Source organism: Watersipora subatra, chromosome 6 (assembly GCF_963576615.1).
Source record: "Watersipora subatra chromosome 6, tzWatSuba1.1, whole genome shotgun sequence".
Taxonomy (NCBI): Eukaryota; Metazoa; Bryozoa; class Gymnolaemata; order Cheilostomatida; family Watersiporidae; genus Watersipora; species Watersipora subatra.
In genome coordinates, this window is record NC_088713.1 from 59,558,378 (window position 1) to 59,580,951 (window position 22,574).

A 22,574-nucleotide genomic window follows, 5' to 3' on the forward strand; every position below is an offset into this window, starting at 1 on the left:
CGCAATAGCCGATGTGAATACGAGATATATTGATAGGTATATCACACGTGACATCATTTTGGGCAAGTCTGTGCATGTTTTTTTGGCCTGAGCGTTTTTACCTCAATCAGACCTTTTCGATTTCAATCTTCAAATCTTGGCAATGAGATCGCCTAACACAACAAGCAAGATATCAACTGATAGAGAAAATAAAGCTTTCTTTTAAGATCAACTCAAATTTGATGCAACCAGATTTTTAAATAAAATGATTTAATGAGTAGTAATTTACATAAAAATAATATTTACTGCCAAAGTGTACCGAGAAGGTCACGTGAACGTTTGTTTCTTGCGGCCACTGGAAAAACCACAATTTTCACCTACTAATTTTTTACATCTAAAAGGTAAGTACTTCTTATTCAACGTCATATTGTCTATGAATTGCCACACTTTCAATACATAACCCTTTCACTTGCGTCCATGTACAAATTTAGTTATCGGCCTACTGCCTGCCATTTTGCCGATATTGCTTCATGATATGTATACAATATTTTTTCAAGTTTAAACTCCATCTAGAACTTTTGTGTTGGTTATATATTTCATTTTGCCAACATTTTAACCAACTATGCTATGCAACATTTCATTGTATCTATACTTTGTGCATTGATAAAGTAATGAGAAGATATGAAGCTAAAATATCCTCTACAATGTTCCCTGTTCTTACGCAACCGTTACTTTCACCACCATCAGAATCAGTACTGCTATAGCTATTTTAATTATCTGTGTAATCACAAAAATCTGAATCGGCTATAATGTTATCAACATAAGTAGGTACTCGTTTTCCAACTTGGACCTGTTTAATGAACTTACACAAAAAACGTTCATTTTTATATTGGAAATTCCCAAACAAAGATTAAAATATTAAACTTTAGGCTAATTTTATAGAAAAATCTTAGGTCAACACTGTCACTACCATAGAATTCCCAAAGACCATTGGTTATGTTATCAATGAATAATAAAATTTAGTTACTAGCAATGGCTGGAAAAGTCGCAAAAATGCGTCTGCGCGGTCGACCATAGGAAACACATAAACGAGTCTACTTCAGTAAAAGGGTTAAAAACATTAGATTTGCTTCTGTTTGTGATAGTAAACATGTTCATTTGTCTCCGCAGCAGAGTTATTTTTTATTTTTTTCCAGCTACGAGTACTGCAAAACTACAGCTACTACAGAACTTGCATGGTACTGCTACTGTGTTTTACCTACTAAATTTCTACTTCAAAAAGGTAAATGTTTCTCATTCAATGTTGTAGTGTATTGTCTATGAATTGCCACACCTCAACTACATGTACTTAATAACGTTAAATTTGCCACTGTTCGTGATAGTGGGACATGTTCATTTCCTTCAGCAGCTGAGTTACTAATTTTTTTCCAGCGACGAGTAGGCCTACTTTAACTTACTACTACAGAACTTGCATGAGTACTCCGAGGGTTGCGAGATGGTGACGGTGAAAAAAAAGAGAGCAGCTGGTATCGATTTACTGTCACTTTGCTTTAGTCATGACCAGCTGTATGTCGCCTGAGCAAAAGTAGGCACAAACCGAAAACTGTTTGTTCGTATACCCAACAGAAAAACAAAAAATGTTGTCTATCTGCAAGTGTTGCGTTGAACCAACATTGTGTTATTGTTATGTTATGTTCTTCATGTTCGGCTGTACCACCTGCAGCATTTTCTAACATATTTTCCAGCATATACATGCATATAATTATATATTTTCATGCATTCGTTTTCCTTATTGTATCTCATAAAAAGGCTATCCTATTGGCGTTACGTTTGATTATTGTAAGGGCTAATAGTGTATCTGCCTTGAAATCATACTTTCTGTGCTGTTATACATATAAATTTTGTCGACACAACCTCATTACTGTTTGTGTATACCATATTAAAACACAGGCTATAGATGAAGAACTGGTGAGCCATGATTAGTGTTTTGAAAATGTAGAAGTCTCCATTCAATAAATACTTGCGATAGCAAAATATCTTGCATTATTTTTAGATGCAAAATTTTTCAGTACTGCCAGTTTGAAAAACTTCAGTTTGTCTAGCAATGTCAATTTCATCAGTTCTCTGTACACAAATAGGGCAACTTCAATTTGAGTTGTTTGAGACTGATACATTGAATACTAGCTGTAAAACGTATGACAGATTTCCATTGTTCTCCCCAACATTATTGACATATATGACTGCATATGTGTATGCATTGTGTGATCAGGACAAAAAATTTCAGTAGACTGCATATTTGGAGTTGTTTTACAGTATGAAAGACAACTCTCAATAAAAATTTTGCTGTACATGAATCTGTTCCCGTGGATGGGTAATGCAGCTAGCAGTTTGGGACTGTGGCATCAGTCAGGGTCGCGCAGGAGACCTTTTTCGCCCGAGTGCAGCAAAAGTCTCCAGACGCGGCTTTCGGATAAATGAGTTGGGAAACGCAAGGCGATTTACTGCAAAGCAATTGAGTGCTAGGCAATTGATTGCGAGGCGATTGATTGCGAGTGGGAAGTGATTGATTGCGAGGCGAGTGCAGGAGCACGATTTTCAACTGCTCGGCAGGTAAAGACTGGTCAGCTGAGACGGGGGCTCAGCAGCAGAAGTGCACAACTGTCAACTGCAAATATAGATGGGTATAAACAGATGTATGAATTTAGCCACATGAATCTAAAACATTTATTCGATTTTACACCCATCTAGCTGTAAAACACATTGCAGATTTCCATTTTTCTCTCCAACATTATTGACATGGATAGGTGTATGCATACTCTGATCAGGGCAACAATTTCCGTAGACTGTATATTTGGAGTTGTTTTACAGTATGAAAGACAACTCCTAACTACTTATGCTGCACATGAATCTATTCCTGTAGGTGGGTAATGCAGCTAGTGTAAATATATGATCACAATTGAAAGTCTATATTTGCATCAGCAGATAGAAATAATAACAATAGAAAACAGGCTACCGGATATTGACATGATATCACAGGCTATTGATCACAGGTGAAATGATTTATTATTATAATTAGAATACTTCTCTCATTCACAAGACTTTTGTAAAATTCACTTCTGGTTAATGCTATGTATGATGTTGCCTTTTAGTAGCAGGAATTTCCTGGTTGTTTTTCTAATGTCCTTGACTAACCTGGTTAGTGCCGCACGTCATACCTGATGAGACAGTACCTATGGTGTCTGCTCTGTGCCTGTCAGGTTTGTATGAAGTATACACATATTATCTCTGCATAAAGTTAAAATTTTTCCAGCAATATTTATTAGTATTTATTAAGATGAGAACTAATGGAGAATTGCCTATTAGTTTTCAATTGATTCTATTGATGAGTTCATTTTACTGACAGATTCACCCTGCCGATAACACAAGAACATTATTAGTATTATTATTAGCATTATTACTATAAAAACTGTCTTCACAACCAAGTGGTTGGTAGTAAGTGAGTCTAGGCTTTAGCTTAAAGTCGAAGCGTCATCACTTTAAAAATTCCTTCTATTTAAGCGTCTTGCATAGAATCTGGGCAGCTTCTAGTGGCACTGTTTTCTGATTTGTTTTGAATGACAATTTACTGTCGACATCTGCAATATATAAGATAAGCTGGCTGGATATTGTCCCAAGTGCTCCAATCACTATAGGTATGGTTTTTCGTTGGATGTTCCACAGCCTTCGAAGCTCAGATCTCAGCTTATTATACCTCTCTTTGTTTTCTTTTTTTCCTCTCTACCCTGGCATCTTTTAAGGTCGTTATATCCATAATCTGAGGCTCTGCTGTTTCCTCGTGAATTAGTACTGAACCTGGTGTCCTGACCTCTATAATCTTATCAGTCTGAATGTTGAAGTGCTATAACCGCTTTCCCTTGTCATTGTTAGACACTGGTTCCACCCTATGGTCATACTATTTCTCTGCGTGGAAGGTTATGCTTCTTACAGATACTACAGTGAGTGAAGTGAATCAGTAAATAAAATTATTTAAGAAGAATATAAAAGACCAAAAAAACAGCAAAACATGGAAAAAGAAAATAGAATTAATTTCAAGTAGACCTAATGATTAGTGGCTGATGAAGTCGCGTTACAGAATCTCTAGAATATTAAAGTATTAAAACGACATATAACAAACATCTTCAGTCCAAGATTTCTTCATAGGTGGGTGAGTAATCTTGATTATTGCACCTAAAAAGCAGTGTTTCATATTACATTGACTTAGATGTACCTGCAGTTCATATACTCAGCAAGTTAATACAGCTAATTGGCAGTGGCCCTATTTGATTGGTAAAACTGTATGCCTGTCAGGTGTTGAGCTTGGTGATCAATTAAGATATTCGCTTTGCATGTCATATGGACTTTGTATTTTGTTTATTTTGTTCTAGAGACTATTGCTAATGATTAAAGCCAGAGCCTTCTACTTACTAACTATTTACTACTATTTACACCAAAAATAAAGAGGTTAAATGAACAGTGGTTCTATATTAGCTGTTACACGCTTGAAGACATGTAAACACTTGCATACCTGTCTACATCTGACAGAATGGTGACTTCCTGATCAATACTAGGCAATGGACGTCTTACATACTTGTTCGTTTCGATTTTCTTCTCCTCTTCTGATCTTTGAACTAAATTGAAGCATTTTTGGTCAAATAGTAATTTTTTACAAAACTTCTCAATCCCAAAGATTACTTTTCATGACAAAGTTGGTTGAAAACTAGATATTCTTTGTACATGTAGCTGTCTTGTATTTACTGATGAAGTTTGTCATGACTCCTACTTTTAAACAATTAATATAACCACTTTTTCATGCCTGTCATTATACTAAGAACTAACAGTAACAATATCATGCAAGTGTTCTTATCTTCAAATACCTACCTCTTCGTTGACTGTATATATTAGAGGATAACTCCAAGTGTTCCCTGTTTTCTGTAATGAAGGGAGAACAATACTAGCAGTGAAATCCAGTATTAAATAAAACCAAGTACTAGTATGAAACAAATTTATATTTTTTTCTAGATTTGAAATTGGAATATGGACAACTTAAAAAAAAATTCTTACTCAGTGTCTCAAGTAAAAGAAGGAAAACTCAGACCCCCCCATGAGCTTGTTCATAATTATCAGATGGTTTAAAATAATTTACAAAAATAGATTAAAATCTTACCAAAACCTCTTGTTATATTTCATTATTTGAGCAATTATTTTAATAAAATTTAAATTAGATGTAATCTACAACATCTAGAGTTTGTTAAAACCGGGTTATAATCTAATTTAATTTATAATTATAATATTGTATAAATGTAATTATTATAACTTGATAAATTATAGCAAATATGTTATATTATAATTTATAATATTCTATTAGTAATTTTAAAACTTCTAATAAAACTTATAAAAATACAAATTATAATAATTTTTTTATCATCTGCCCAAATGTACGCAGTTTTTCACATAATTGGGTTTCACAAAATTCGAACAATATTAAGCAATGTTTTTTTTTCCTCTTGTACCTTCAAAATGATAGATACTAAAGCAACCAAATGGTAAAATGGTAAAAGCACAAAAAAAAGAAAAAGTGTACTTCATTTGAAAATACCACAAGAAAATTATTAAAAACATGAACAAACATTGCTAACTTAATGCTTTGCAAAAATTTTCAAAACTATCTAGGAGCTATTGCAAGTAAATAAGTGAAAATGAAGATATGCAAAAGACTGAAATGAGTGAAAATGGAGAAGCTGTGATAATAACTGATCAAATGTAAAAGTATCGTGTTTGCAAACAAAAATTTATAAAAAATCTTGTGATTATCTAAAGTTTACTTAGCATAAGTTAGGCTAGCTCCATATTTTCATCAATACCCTTTCTGATGCACACTTAATGTATTTAGCTCCCAAGGCTGTACTTCAACTTTCACGTGTTTACATAAAGGGCTCTTTGTTATCAGCTATTCTTATTACTAGTACCCCAGTAGTCGGGTTCATTGTAAGATATCTTCAGGTTTAATAACTATGAGCACAATTATTCCCATTCCATTAGGGCAGGTCAGCTTAAAGCTGGGCTGCTTAGGCGACTGTTATGAGTTTGAATCCAATATCTCGCAATCTTTTTCCGACCTCCATGAATGGCTTTGGACAGACAGACGGACATCCCTTTTATTATAATAAAGCTCGTTATTATATTATTTAGTTTTTATACTTTGTTTGTTTAAAGATCTGTATATTATATTATACAATGTATATTGTATATAATGTATATACATGTATAACATAACATAATATTATATAATATATTATGTAATATAATGTACAGATCTTTTAACAAACTAAGAATAAAAGTAATAAAGCAATCCCAAAGTATCTTTGAAACGTTAAGAACCAAGGAATATAATATAAATAGTTTAACATAATAATACATAATATAATTAAATATATTAAAAAAGATATTATATTATCCCCATAGTACCTTTAGGAAACAACGTTTTATAAACACATATTCCCAAAACTTTGATTGGATTGGACCAGGGCTAAACAACTGAGCTAACATTTACGCCTATCTTCTAACACAGGTATTTGGGAATCAGGGATTACGTGTTTGTCACAATTTCCATTTCCATAACATTTCCATAATTCATTTCCATATTATTTCCATTTCCATAACATTTCCATAATTCATTTCCATAGTTTTTTCCATTTCCATAACATTTCCATAATTCATTTCCATATTATTTCCATTTCCATAACATTTCCATAATTTATTTCCATATTATTTCCATTTCCATAATATTTCCATAATTCATTTCCATATTATTTCCATTTCCATAACATTTCCATAATTCATTTCCATATTTTTTCCATTTCCATAATTCATTTCCATATTATTTCCATTTCCATAACATTTCCATATTTCTAAAATAAAATTTCCATATCCATTTCCATAAAATTATGGAAATATTTATGTTTATGGAAATGGATATGGAAAAGTAAACATTTCCAAAATATGTTTAGCGATCCCTGCTTGATAGTCAACAGAATGGGTACGCTATATCAATATAGCTTTTTGATAGTCAACAGAATGGGTACATTATATCAATATAGCTTCTTGATAGTCAACAGAATGGGTGCATTATATCAATATAGCTTCTTGCTAGTCAACAGAATATGTGCATTATATCAAGTAGATGGGCAATAAGGTTGGTATTTATTTCAAGGCTATCATATTTAATAACAAAGCTTCTCCCCGTAGGAGCAGCAAACACACCCATTTGCTTTCATAAATATATAAATCTAACAAAGTTCTCAATGGCTGGTATGAATCCACCCACATATGTATGAGCACGAGCTAAAACAGGCCACACTGTCAGCCTTATATGATGACAGATCAGATCGATTCTGATGACAAAATGAGTCATAACTTTGCTTACAGCAGCCCTGCCTAAATGTAGATTATATGATTTGTGGCAGTGTTGGGTAATGTAGGACCTTCGTGGCAGCGCTGTGTAATGTAGGACCTTTGCTCAAAGCTCTGCAGATTTACCTCTCGGCTAGCTAATCTGCTGTCTGTATTAAAAAAATGTAAAAGTGTAGTTCTGACGCTGCTCTTGCATAAATGCTGACTTTATTACTTCTCACACCACCTGCTCCAATCTGCCGTTCATGCAGTCAGCCCAGTGCGCTCACTTTGCCCACTTGCTTGCAATAAATTGCGCAGCTTTTGTCATAAAGCAACAAATCTCGGAAATTTAGCCTGCTAATTGCTTTATTGCATAAAAATGGCTGTTAATTTTGTATTATGTTTATGAACTCCTTAATTGCGGTTCAGTACTGTCGAGAGCTGATACTGCCAGCTTTAATGAGCTTTAGATGGCGGTGGAATTCAATTCTAGCAAAGTTGTTTAGCTGGTAGCTGAGCATGAGGAGGAATGGTAGCTCATCCGTGTTACTGGGTCGCGCTATTGTTTATTGTGTCACCTGTTGAGTGACTTCAATAGATGATGACTCACACATTGATACCGTCATGTCTGGTCTACAGTAGTTGTCGATATTATAGTAAGCATGAAAGCTTATTGCATTAGCCACTCTTTTAAGTGAACATTGTTTCTAATAAAATCTTTATACTTTTCATTAAGGTGTAATTATTTATCTATATATTTGTTCATTTATGCTTATGCCTACCAAAGATTTTTCAATAATTTTATTTATTAAATAAGTCAAATTTTATGAACATCAAACCTTCAGAGGTATTCAGACGCAACACTAAATGAATATTTCACAGAGTCTTGGTGTATACAAGGAGCACTTAGTATCTTTTATTTGGTACAGCGAAATTCCCGACAGTATTTCAGCACGTATTTATAGTAACTTTATTGGGATAAATGCCATTCAGGAATAATTTTTTTAAGATAAATACATAACTAAGTAATTACCTAATTACAAATAATAATATATATTTTATTCAGTTGTTGCTTTCAGCCAGTAAAATGCTCATCTCAAACATCTCACAGCATTGTATAGGACTGTATAGGGGAATGTATAATATATGTATCACTAGGCTAAGAAATGTACAATAAATGTATCATTTTGCTGGGGAGTGTTTAATATATGTATCACTATGCAAGGGAGTGTACAATAGATGTATCACTGTGTACGTATGTGTGCGCGCTTGCGTGTCAAATGAGCGTGTGTGTGCAATCGTCAACTCTTCCCGAACATGTGATTAATTTATACATAATATGAATATGATATTTGTTGGCTAATATACTTTATTTAGGGTCCAAGCAACATCAAAGCTGTATGCTACCATTGCCTATAATTAAGCCAGAGACGATTTGAGATAGTTTCTTTCAGACTCCCTTAATAGTTTCTGTAATATCACTGATGTTAGCTGGGTTTGTGTGTTACCATTGTCTGTACATGTAGCCAAGTCCAGAGACAATTTGAGTTAATTTCTTCCAGACCCCTTTAATAGTTTCTGTAATACCACTGATCTTAGCTGTTTGTGTATTACCATTGTCTATGCATGTAGCCTAGTCTATACAATATAACTCTCCTCTGTTTATATCTTGGATTACGGGTATGTTACAATTTCCATAATTCATTTCTATATTATTTCCATTTCCATAACATTTCCATAATTCATTTCTATATTATTTCCATTTCCATAACATTTCCATAATTTATTTCCATATTATTTCCATTTCCATAACATTTCCATAATTCATTTCCATAGTTTTTTCCATTTCCATAACATTTCCATAATTCATTTCCATATTATTTCCATTTTCATAACATTTCCATAATTCATTTCCATATTATTTCCATTTCCATAACATTTCCATATTTCTAAAATAAAATTTCCATATCCATTTCCATAAAATTATGGAAATAATTATGTTTATGGAAATGGATATGGAAAAGTAAACATTTCCATAATCCATAATATGTTTAGCGATCCCTGTTGGGAATACAAGTACATGAGAACATAACTACGTTAATCCATTAAAACAATTTTATACCCAATTTAAGTTCTTTGTTTTCAAATCTAACTTTAAATAACTTGCATTTGTCTAGACCAATTCTAAAAAAAAATGAAATCAAACCATGACAAATGACATTTGATCAAATATTTCATTCATTGGTGATTTTAGCTCTTGTTACAACATTTATAATGAAAACACACCCACCATAAGTGAATGAAGATTGACTATCGCTGCAAAAGAGTGTTAAAAAAGTCTAATCACTTCATATACAAAACAACGTTAAAAAAGAAATAAGTGTTTCCATTCAGCCTCACTGTTTATGTTTGTCTACTTGAACTAGTTTGCTCTGTTTTTTCACTAGTTATTATACAATGCAAAGGTCAAGGTCTCAAACGTTTTAGAAAACAAACAACGCTCGTGAGTTCTTATCATTGGAATGTCACTCTGACTGTTCTTCTTATTAAAACCTTCTGACAGTGTCAACTTATTTTTAAATGATTTATTGCACTTTTGTAACAATTGCTTGAGTTATCACTAAGTAGTCATACAATTTAACCTTTACTTATAAGTACAATCAATCCTCTACGTATGAGTACAATTAAACCTCTACTTATGAATACAGTCAAACTTCTATTTATGAGTACAGTCAAATATTTACTTACAAGTCTTTCAACACACCTGTTAAAATTTGAGCAAGTATTTGCTTCGACATAAAAAGTAGTTTTCAACATGACTGTGATGCCTGAGTTTTCTTAAAGCATTACAGCTTTGCAAGTAGAGGTCAAAACGCCAAAATTATAAATAAAATAAAAAGCGTGAAGTTAATTTTAGTTTTTCTTAGGGTAAATTAAAGTAAGTTAGAACAAGTTGTGCTATTATACATTCATATTGTTCTACCAATGCATCTCCACAATTCTTAGTTTTCACTTCCAAACTACCTTTTCATAATTTTATCTAATATATTTGTTTTAATGCTGTATGTAATTACTCAGAATACTTATTGAAGTTTTTCAGAAATACAATGAATTAAAAAAACTACAGCGCATTCTTATCATTTTTTGTTCTAGTATCTTTGTTTCAAGATATGACGACTCTATTTTGTGAAGCTAATATCTCACCAGAATACCTTCATATGCCTATGTTTGACAAAATTAAGCTGAACTTTGAACTAACTCACTTTCCATGGTCCCTGGCTCGACTTTTGACGGTGGGCTAACCTCAGGTAATGTAACAGCCATGGCTTGGGAGTCTGACCTTCAAGTAGAGACAGCAGGACGTATAATGTTGCTATTTATCTGCTACTCACTGCTCTATTGTATGCCAGGCTGCTATAGGAACTTACCGAGCAGATGTTCTTTTGTATTTCAACAGAATGACAACCAGAACAATGATGACAATTACGAGAGCGCAGACAGCTGCAATGAGAGCAACCGTTGTTGCGTCAATAACTGTTGCTGATGCTTTTGGATCTATAGAGACAAGGGGAGATGACTCAGAAGTTCCAACTGCTGTCTTCATTAGCTCAGTAATGTCTGCTTTCGGAATCACTACAACAGAGATGTATACAGTTTAAGTCTATAGCTTATAAAAAAGTTAAACTATGATCAATAAAATGATATCTATTACAGATTAATAAGTACTATTAGCTACTAAAGAATTTGTAAAAATGCTAAGTTGAATTAACACTCTCTCTAGGTTACTGTGCAATCCCGCTAGACTATTGTACACTGCCTCTGAGCTAATTCACATTTTCCCTGAGCTATTGTACTCGCTCACCAAGTTATTGGACACTTCTTCCGGAGCATGTTGCTGTGAAGTCTTTTTCACACCATCATAACCCGTTACTGTCTATCTCAAAGGTAAGAACTTTGTACAGTACTGTACATAATGATGTCACATTTTATTGTAGATCACAAGTACTAGATAGGTATTTGTTAATTTGTTAGCGCATTTGGTGAATTAATACGATTAAAACACATTTTTCCATCATTATATCTTGTTTTAGGTTAGTTTCACCGCATGAGAACGGATTAATTAGTACTTAGTTATTTTATTCAAGAAATATTGCTTGAGATGCATATGATAACACATTTACATATAAATATATATACATATATATATATATATTTGTATCTACTGTATAAACGGCAAAAAATCTGTCCGTACATTTGTGTGTGTGCGCGCGTGTCCAGCTTATAGACGGGTCTTTCCTTTTCTCTATTTGGTAGTATGAAGCGAACTGAATTAATATGGGTAGTAAACAAATCCTTTTTCAGTCGTACAAAGCAAACTCAAATAATATGAGTAGCAAATAAACTTTCAGTTTAATAAGATTAAACAAATTTCACTACTCATTAAATAAATTAATGAGTATTAAATTACAAGTAATTAATAATTACAGCCAACATGTCTAGGAAAAGTCTCATGAACGTTTGTTTCTTCCAGCCACCTAGATGATTGTTTTCACGTCCAAAATTACCTACTTGAAAAAATTTCTATTTCAAAAAGGTAAGTACTTCTCATTTGATGTTGGATTGTCTATAAATTGCCACATCTCCACTTTGCAAAAACCTTGGATTTGCCACTGTTTGTGATAGTAAACGTGTTCATTTCTTTCCGCAGCTGAGTTACTTTTATTTTTTTTCCAGCCACGAGTACTACAGAACTACAGCTACCACAGAACTTGCACGGGCACTGCGAGCATTGCAATAGGCGACAGTGAGAAGAAAGAGAGCAGGGTATAGTACAAAAAACACACCAACTCATTCACTTTTATAAACGTTCTTAGCAGCTACTCTTGTCGGTTCTAGCCGCAGCTGTGTTTGCACAGCAGCTTCTGCTTGGCAAAAAAGCGATCAGGTTGGCGTTATGTTTTATTATTGTAATGTGCTAATTCGGTATCTGCCTTGACATCATACTGTCTGTGCTGTTATACATGTAAATTTTCCTGATAATAAACTTCAACACAACATTACTGCTGCACTGTTTAAATATACCGTGTCAAATCACACGCTATAGACAAGGAACCGGTGAGCCATGATTAGTGTTTTAAGCATGTAGAAGTATCCATTCAATGAATGCCTGCAATAGCTCAGCCGTACAATAACACAATACTTTGTAGAATTTTTGAAAGATGCAATTTTTTCAATACTGCCCATTTAAAAAACTTCAGTTTGCCTAGGAATGTCAATTTCATTATCAGTTATCTGTACAAAGTAGGACAAATCCAATTTGAGTGGTTTGAGACTGATGCATTGTAAACTAGCTGTAAAACACAGTGCATATTATTATCATTCTCTCCCACATTATTGAGATGTATGACTGCATATGTTCATGCATAGTCTGATTGGCGCAACAATTTCAGCAGAATGCATATTTAGAGTTGTTTTACAGTATAAAAAACAACTCTCAATAAACCTCCCATTGACAGGTAATGCGGCTAGCGGTTTGGGGCCATGGCGGCGCTTGGGGCCCCATGCAAAACCTTTTTTGCCTTGAGTGCGGTGGGAGTCTCCAGGTGTGGTGCTCCAGATGAACAAGTTGGTGAGTGCAAGGCGATTTATTGCCAAGCAATTATGTGTGAGGCGATTGAGTGCGAGGCGATTGATTGCGAGGCGAGTGCGAGGCGAGTGTGAGGTGATTGACTGCAAGACAGCTGATTGCGAGGCGAGTGCAAGTGCATGATTTTCAGCTGCGAGGTGGGTCAAGACCGGTCACTCGAGTTGGAGACTTGGTGACGAAAGCTCGCGATCGTCACCCACAAATATATACGGGTGTGAACTGATGCATGAATCTAGATGCATGAATCTAGAATATTTACTAAATTTCACATGCATCTAACTGTAAAACGCATTGCAGATTTCCATTACTCTCCCCAACATTATTGACATGTATGACTGCATATGTGTATGCATAGTCTGATCAGTACAACAATTTCAGTAGACTGCATATTTGGAGTTGTTTTACAGTATGAAAGACAACTCACGATAAACCTCTTGCTAAACGTAAATCTGTTCGCGTGAACGGGCAACGCAGCTAGTATATATTCATATATATGTATATATATATACATTATATATATATATATATATATATATATATATATATATATATATATATATATATATATATAATAACATATATATATATATAAACATATTGAAATGTATCATACTTAGAACAAAAATCAGAGTGCTCAACATCAGCACTCTGATTTTAGTTGAGTTGAAGTCTACTGTAACAGCCTGAAGTATGCGCTAGCAGGAAACTGTCAGTAGCTGAAAAGATAATTGAACTATTTAATTTTCTAATATATATATATATATATATATACATATATATATATATATATAATATATATATACCATCATACTTTGACATGAGTGCCCTGAACAACGCACCAAGTAAAGTGAGATATAAGTAAAGTTTCAAGCGAGTTTCTGTCCTGACGTACAAGAAACAGTTGAGGCATGAGCATACAAGCCAGTTTTTTATAGGCAATAAATAGCCATGTATGCAAGAGGTTACTTTTGAAAACAACATCACTCAGTCTGAGATCAAATCAGTTTTAAAAAGTTTAACAAAGGTAAGTTAAAAACTATAGTGAAAGTGAAGCAAAAAGTGCCAAACCGGAAACAGATGATAAAAATTGTGATGAAAAAAAAACTATTTTTAAGTTTACTAAATGATTAAAACTTAGCTTTAAGTGTATGTGTCTAGCAGAGTTTATTGATGTTAATTTCAATGCTACTGTTACGTTGCAGGACGTCTCAAACCATCAGTAGCCACAACGCCGGTTTCAAGGTAAAAGATCTATGCAGTATTGTACATTGTAATACTATAATTTATTGCAGATCATAATCACTAAATAGGTATTTGCTAGTCTAGAGCATAAGTAATGAATCACAACCATTCAAAAAACGGCATAGTATTGGAACGGTTTACCTTGTATTTAGTTATTTTGTAAAGGAAAAAATGCCTTGAGATACAAGAACATTAACATAAGTTCAGTTCTAAAACACATTAGGCTCATATGTCAAAGTATAACTGTATATGTTACTTGCTAAGTTTAGTACCTCCAACAAGGTCATAAAGTCAAGAAGTACTCAGCACTCGGTAAAGCCTTTTATATTACCTAAAGGTGTCACACCTACTAGTAAGAAACATGCACTCTTTTACTCTCTTATCTTTTACACTCAGTTTCTCTTACCGGAATATTCCATGACGAATCCTGTGTAGTTGTCTTTGTAATCGGTGATAAAGGTAAAGGTCAGACTCTGGTCTATCGGGTTAAGGTAGAGTGTTGATTGAGGAGCCTCAGTACCACAGATCTGTACTGTGTTATTCCCATACCCGCTCACTCCAGTGATGTTCACATAGTCAAGGCACTGTAGCTCATAGTCAAGGCACATAGTCAAGGAGCTGTAAAATCTAATCTGATTTGAGAGTGTGGTGGGATATCAGTTATAACCAAAATGGACTCGATGTTGTCACTGTACTGACTTGGATAGCCTTGATGAGTTGCGATGAAATTGAGACCTTGCGATGAGACTCTATGGTTGACATTTTTTGTCCAATATATTGGGAGCACCGCTGGAAAATGAGAACAGCAGCAGAATGAATACGAGCAGTTAGCAAGCGGCAGGTCTGTGGTTCAACACCTGTTACCAGAAGTCATGAATGTTATCCAAGATGTCAATCAGTAGTAATGATACAGTATATTAATGTTAAAAGAATATCAAGAAACTTTATTAGTCAGATTTAATTTAAAACCTACAGTATAACTAATATTATATTATAACACTTTCAGGTTTATTATAAAAAAATGAAAGGTTGATAAAAACTTTCAAAAGGGGAAGTCACGCTAACAATAAACAGACTTGAGTTAAATCATTTTCAGATGAAATTTATTTTGAGCAGTAGCTGGTATAAAATTCTTCTAATCAAAAAGGTAACCTTTGCATTTTGTTCTTTGCTATATATTCTGTCTGCTATGCACTCACAAAACTTAATTATTACATTTACAATTTTAAATAGACACCACTTAAAAGTTTGTCCCGGAAGTTGAGCAATAGCTATCCTGAGCATTTTCTTTTTTGCCATTTAAACAATTATGCATAAAACTTGCTAAAATGCAGCGGTATCAGATCTGCTGCAAGTCAAAAATAATTTTAATACAATTCAAATGTATCTCTATTCTTTTGATTTTGTGCCCAAAATTGTTTTAAAGAAGTTTTAAACAAGGTTTAATTACTTTTGTTTAAAATAGAACAATAAATGTCATGAAAACACACCTATACTCATTTACACGCCAGAACATGTGCATGAAGGTTGGGTAAAAATGTGGTAACAGTCAGCATTTATGCGGAGTAACAGGGGCATGCTCGCACACGCACTTGCCCAAACACACTCGCACACTCGCAAACATGTGCACACATGCACACACATTCCTCTCTAACACTACACTCATACGCACCATACACACGCACTCGCGCACGCATACACGCATGCACACCCACATATGTGCCCTCAAACTCACACACACAGACTAACAGACGGAAAAAAGGGCAAAGCAGGATTTATTCACTTAAAGGTTTGTACTTTTAGAAAGTTTTTTTTTCCATTTTGTGAATTTTTTTCTGCAGACCTTTGCCTTTTTGTATCAACTTCATTTTCAAAAATGGTTATACTTGTCTATGGGAAATTATTTTGAGTACCCTGTGACAGTATTTCCTACCTGAGTAAACAAGTAGAACTCCTTGATAAGTTTGTTCTTGGCTTGTAATAAATCGGAAAGACATACTGTCTGTACTGGGAGTGACATAAAATGTCAAAACTTCCGAATAACCTCCACAGATTCTGAAGTTACCTGACACTTTGAGAGAGGCACTGCAGTTGCTGGCCAACTCAATGCCTGACCTCGCTGTCGAATCAATTCTGTAGAGAGGGTAAGCTGACACACCAGTCAGTGTGAGACTAGCATTGATGTTACTGTCATAAGGTGAGATTGGGTAGCCTTTATGGGTAACAATGTGCAGGAGGTGTCTCGACGGAGCTGTACTGTGAGAGTTGCGACCTCGTTCTATGGGAATCACCTCTGCGTAATAAAAGAGTTGTTTCTTACTTTCACACTACTTTTCAAGATTACAGTTAGCATGTACATGTATATAATTACCATGTATATTATTAACATATATGAAGTTGACATATATATTGGTGACATAGTTATTGTTAACATATATATAGTTAAGCTATGTATTGTTAACATATATAATTAACATATATTTTGGTAAAATACATGTATATTTTGGTGAGATATATATTGGAAATATACATATTGTTAATATCATCAAAAGATCAATTTGGTTACTCTCGAACATATAAAATAAAATAAAGAGATTTATGTTTCCCTTTTATTGCACCGGCCGTCTTCTTGTGACTAGAGTTGGTCAGTAGCAAATGACTTGACTCGTTTTAACAGGAAAACCTGCATTTTAAGCTGCAAGTTATTTCCTCCGATGCTCACATGTCATTTTCTTTTTGATAACATAAAGCACCGGTTAGCGGTTGTCAAAATTTAAGATGTTGACACTATAAGGCAAACTAAGGTGAACCATCCCACATGCAACATTACTGCAATAGACTTAAAAAAAACTTTGTAACTAGATGTTCTGATGATGACCAACAAAAGTAGATGTTGAATTTAAACAATCGAGCATCTCTTTAAACATAAATGTTTAGGTTTTCTAAATACTTGTATTTTCGCAAGCTTTCTAAACTTTGCAAATAAAGTGTTATCTACACTCTAGTGTAGAGAATCCTATCTTTACAAAGTTTCAACTTCATGCATAATTCATAGTCATAAGGCTGTAATCAGAAAGTGAAGAAGCACATACCGATCTCAGTGGCAGGATCGTACGCATCACTTGGTATCCCTTCAACTTCTGAAATCAAGGAAAGTGTAAAATGGCATGAATAACCCAAATGACATGTTTAAGCAACTTTTTTATGAGAAGTAATGCTATATTATATTAATAATATTAATATATCGTGAATTATTATTAATACACAGTAGATGAAAGTTATAAATATATAACATATCAAAATTATTAATAAATAGTGATTGAATAATACTATATAGTAGATCAAAAATATTAATCTATATTAAATCAATATTTTTGATATTTATTAAAACAATATTATTAACATATAGTAAATTTATATTATTAATATATATTATATTAATATTATTATGAAATATTAGATGTATAGTATTGATGTATAGTAAATTATTATTAAAGTTTAGTTTTCAGTATTATTAATATATAGTAAATCAATAATACTAATGTAATATAGTAAATCAATATTATTAACATATAGTAGATGAATATTAATAATATACAATACATCAATAATATTAATACATCGTAGATGAATATTATTAATATATAGTGAAATAATATTATTAATATAATTATAGTAGATGAATAATTCAAATACATAGTAGATGATTATTAATAATATATAGTAAAACAATATTATTAATACATAGTAGGTCAATATTACTAATAGGTTAAATTTAACAATATATGGCATATCAATATTTATTATTATCTTGAACTTCAGATTTGATACAAATAATTGCGAAGTTAAATGAAGAGTGAAACTTACCGGAATATTCCATGACAAACCCAGCATAACTTTGACTGTAGTCTGTCACGAATGTAAAGGTTAGACTTTCTTTTACTGGCTGAAGGTAGAGCGTTCGTTGAGAAGCCTCTGTACCACAGATCTGTACTGTGTTTCTGTCATATCCACTTACTTCAGTGACGTTCAAGTAATCATGACAGTTTTTCTCTAAGCCAATACCACTAATAGCAGTAAATGTCAATTTGATGAGGGTGGCTTGAGAAATGTTAGTCAAGATAAGCGCTGAGTTAAAATTGTCGCTGTACTTTTGTGGATAGTTTTTATGGGTTGAGATGTACAAAGGAGTCATGGGTAAAGCTCCTCTATCATAGATCCCACCGACGTCTATGGGGAGAACTTCTGCAGAAAGATATATATATATATATAAATTTGTGTAAAGTACCTCAACGGTATGAATAGATAGTTATGAACCGGTCAATTACCTATACTGTCACTGGTCAGTACTGTTCTAAGCAAATTAGAAGACGATAAAAGAAGTTGAAAAATAGTAAAATGGTAAAATAAAATGATAGGTCTTGGAAGAAAAAGCTATTTTTGCGTAAAGCTATTTTATAATGTGAATTGACAAGGGCTTGGTGTTTAATGTAAGATACAGTAGATTTTCTGGAGAACTAGGAATGTAATGAATGGTCAGATAGATTAGAGATACAAACTGAGTATTTACACAGCACATATCTTACACCACGAATAGCTCATCAGCATTAAGGGAATTTAGAATGTATGTATGCATGTATGATGGGTATTTAACATGCATGGAGATTGTCAGCTTAAAGTCTGAAATCTCTCTTTTTCATAGTTCGGTTTTTTCTATGAAGTCATTGAATTTTAAGAAGCTAAATACCTCGTCAAAGTGTGACGGCCATTAAGAGGTCATAATAATCTATTTAGGAGGCAGTTTTAAACTAGCAAACCTAAAAGCTTTAACATTAGCCTTATATCCTGAGATCAGTGTAGCAAAATATCATAAGCTTTAGATTCTGAGAATCTATATATGTGTACATATAAACTTCACTGCTTGTTTTTGTACACTCTATGTTCAGTTAAACCAATTAAAATCTGAAAATGGAAAATCTGCATCACAGAGGATTTGATCTCTGATCCCCTATTCAGAAGATGACAAGCTAACCCGGTAAACTACATGACATACAATAAGTTTGCTGGGCAAATATTATTTTTTTTGGCTTAAAATAAACTTGTTAAATAAGTCAAAATACTTGTGTAGAAAATATTTAAAAGATAATTACTTGACTAATACTAAAAAGCGTGCAGTAAACACTGCTATGATGTATAACTTCTATAACGTAAATTCAAGATAATGAGAAACAATTATGCAGTTTTTGCTTTGAACTACATAGAAAATTCCATATAATGTAAAATGTCAAGTAGGGGCAACTTCTCAAATTCAATTTGAATGGTGACATATGAGAAAAACTTGTGAGAAAAAAACCAACATACATGTAGCGTTACATATATATATTTACGTTTATATATACATATATATATACAATATATATCTCAAAATTTAACTTCATCATAATAGCATCATCATGCTCATGATGATACAAACATGTATGTCATGATGATATACATGTCAAAGGTGAAAGTCTTCGATAGAAGCAAATTCCAATTAGACACACATCAGTATTGCTTGTAATATGTTATACAGGTCATGATGATTTAAATTTTTGTATCACCATGCTCATGATGATACAAACATGTATATCATGATGATACAAACATGTATATCATGATGATACAAACATGTATATCATGATGATACAAACATGTATATCATGATGATACAAACATGCATATCATGATGATACAAACATGTATATCATGATGATACAAACATGTAAATGTATATCATGATGATACAAACATGTATATCATGATGATACAAACATGTATATCATGATGATACAAACATGTATATCATGTTGATACAAACATGTATATCATGATGATACAAACATGTATATCATGATGATACAAACATGCATATCATGATGATACAAACATGTATATCATGATGATACAAACATGTAAATGTATATCATGATGATACAAACATGTATATCATGATGATACAAACATGCATATCATGATGATACAAACATGTATATCATGATGATACAAACATGTAAATGTATATCATGATGATACAAACATGTATATCATGATGATACAAACATGCATATCATGATGATACAAACATGTATATCATGATGATACAAACATGTAAATGTATATCATGATGATACAAACATGTATATCATGATGATACAAACATGTATATCATGATGATACAAACATGTATATCATGTTGATACAAACATGTATATCATGATGATACAAACATGTATATCATGATGATACAAACATGTATATCATGATGATACAAACATGTATATCATGATGATACAAACATTTATATCATGATGATACAAACATGTATATCATGATGATACAAACATGTATATCATGATGATACAAACATGTATATCATGATGATACAAACATTTATATCATGATGATACAAACATGTATATCATGATGATACAAACATGTATATCACGATGATACAATCATGTATAGCATAATGATACAAACATTTATATCATGATGATACAAACATGTATATCATAATGATATACATGTTTGTATCATCATGATCATGATGATAAAACATGTATATCAAGATGATATACATGTTTGTATCATCATGATCATGATGATAATACATGTATATCAAGATGTTATACATGTATCATCACAATGCCAGGTGAGCCAAACAAAGGCTACAGAATAAAGATAAAGCACTGACTATAACATAACACTTGTATTCCTCAATTCAGCCGAGTGGCACAGCTGGTAGATAATCAATCTACCATGCGCAAAGTTGCAAGTTCAAATTTTGTTGAAAGAAATATTTTTCCTAAGCTCTAAATTTAATTTTTAAACAGGCAACCAGAAAGACAGCTTTTATGATAGTAAATATATATAGTGGACCCCTGTCATATGATTTTAGTTCACGCCAGTGCTGGCAACGTAATGCAAAAATTTCATATAATGGGGTATAGAAACCCATATTAAATATTTAATGCAAACACTGTTGTATTATTAAGAGTTGTCTACCCTATGCTTATATTGCCGTTAACCACACCCACTGTTCTGGAAGATTCTAATGACCCATGTTCTATTGTGTGTGACCTATGAAAACACTTATTTAAATGTTGAGCGTTCAGACAAGCTGTGTTCTTTATCTAACTGTAATGATCTAATATGGTGAAAGCGGTAAATGTGTGGATAGCAAGATTATATTTGGAACTTTCAGTATAACAGTGACATATTAATCCTTATGGAGGGAAAAGGGAAAAAGTTGGATAATGTTATCAAAAGATTTCATGGTTATTGCAATCCCAGGTCAGGTGTTGTAGTGAGTAGATTTAAGTTTCACAATAGCAGTCAAGGTGGTGACACTGCGGATGTATTTTTGATGAAACTGAGACAGTTGGCTGAGGGTTGTCAATTTGGTGATCAGAGAGATTCCTTGATTTGAGACAAACTGCTTTTTGGCTTGGATAATACAAAATAGAGGGACAAGCTTATGAGAGAATCAGATGAAAAGTTGTCTCTCGACTATGTGATCAAGTCATTGAGAATTGCTGAAAACTCAGGAAAACTGAAGCACCAAAAAGCTGAGGAAAAATCTGAAGATGTCAATGCAGTATCTCAGTTTAAAAGAGAGAAACCTGTCAAGTCAGCAAAACATGGATTTTCCAAGCAGAAATGTGAGAATTGTGGGAAGAATCACAATAAGGGTCAGAGATGTCCTGCATATGGTATGCAGTGTAAACGTTGCCAAGAATTTAATCACTGGGCAGTTATGTGTAGACAAGATACTCATATAATTAAAACAAAAGATCATGATGTTACAGAAGAAGTTTATCTGGGTGAAATAAATACCATAAATGCTATTAACTCATCTATGAGTGACTCCTGGTATGCAGATTTACCAGTACACACAAATGCTGTGAAAAGCCAGCGAGTCAGATTTAAACTGGATACAGGAGCTGCTTTGAGTGTATGTGGACCAAATCAGTTAACTGGTGATGTTTTGCCTTCTGACAAAAAGTTATAGGACCCGGACACACACCCCTAAACTGTATTGGGAGAATACAGTGTAAGATTACTGCCAAGAGTGAGGTTACTGAGGAATATATCTACTTAGTTCCAAACCAGAAAATGCTATTACTTAGTAGAAGAGCTTGTGATGAGTTGAAGCTAATCAAGGTTGATAAAGATCAATGCCACATTGGGAGTGTCAATATCAACGCTAAGTTGTTTTCAGGACTTGAAAAAGTTG

General features: G+C 33.2%; 1 pseudogene; it reads left to right on the forward strand.

Moving 5' to 3' along the window:
* The first annotated feature begins 21,566 nt into the window (after positions 1–21,566).
* On the forward strand, positions 21,567–22,349 carry LOC137398411 (uncharacterized; annotated as a pseudogene).
* Positions 22,350–22,574: the final 225 nt, after the last annotated feature.